Source organism: Pseudophryne corroboree, chromosome 1, assembly GCF_028390025.1.
Source record: "Pseudophryne corroboree isolate aPseCor3 chromosome 1, aPseCor3.hap2, whole genome shotgun sequence".
Taxonomy (NCBI): Eukaryota; Metazoa; Chordata; class Amphibia; order Anura; family Myobatrachidae; genus Pseudophryne; species Pseudophryne corroboree.
Window position 1 is genome coordinate 865,012,277 of NC_086444.1, and position 886 is coordinate 865,013,162.

Genomic DNA, 886 nt, shown 5'->3' on the forward strand with positions numbered 1-886 from the left:
TGATCGCGGACATCATTATGGGAACATCATGGGAATATGATGTAGAGGTCATGCTTGGTATATATTTTAGTGCTACATAGCTTATTAGTGCGGACATCATTATGGGAGTGTTATTACGGACACCATTATGGGAATACTACTGCGGACACCATTATGGTATTAGACAGTGTAATAACATTAAGTGGGGAATTTAACGGCTCGTGCACATATGCAAATAATTAAGACCATTGCATACATTAAGATTGATAGATATAAGAAAGTTTGGCGTGAGTGGGACAAATATATAATAGTTTGGCGTGAGTGGAATTAAATTGCCTCAAAGGGGGGGGGGAGGGGTTAACCATTAAAATTGCTGTATCTATATATGTTAAAACCCTTATAGGTATAGGGGATAGTATATACAGTGAAATGGTGTACTTTGTCTAACATAATAATGTGCGTAAGATGTGACTCAGTGGGTCCGTACGTGTGTGGAGTGTGTTCCATTCTCGGGCCCCTATTCAAATTCGTTCTATACAGTACCTGATCTTCCCAAGTGGTCCCCCCTACTGGTACTGATCAGGCCCAACGCTGCTTGGCTTCCAAGATCGGAAGTGTTTGGGCATTTCCAGCGTGGTTTGACTGTAGCGACGTTGTGCCTTCTAGGTCATCACTCCAGAAATATAAAAAGGACCCACTACGTGTATGGGTGTTCGCGAAAACAAACTGATATTATATGCGGTAGTACGGTGCTGGTAGGGATTTGGAGGGAAGGGGGGTGGTGGATGGGGGTGGTGGGGAAGGGTGGGGGAGGGGATGGGGAGGTGGGCAGGGGGAGGGGATGGGGATGTGGGAAGGGGGGGGGGGGACAGTGGGTAAGGAGTGTACGTTTACTAACAAGGCTGAG

The 886-nt window shown here is 45.9% G+C and overlaps 1 pseudogene; it reads right to left on the reverse strand.

The window, feature by feature from the left end:
- Window positions 1-510: 510 nt before the first annotated feature.
- Window positions 511-629, reverse strand: LOC134937640 (5S ribosomal RNA; annotated as a pseudogene).
- Between the last annotated feature and the right edge of the window lie 257 nt (window positions 630-886).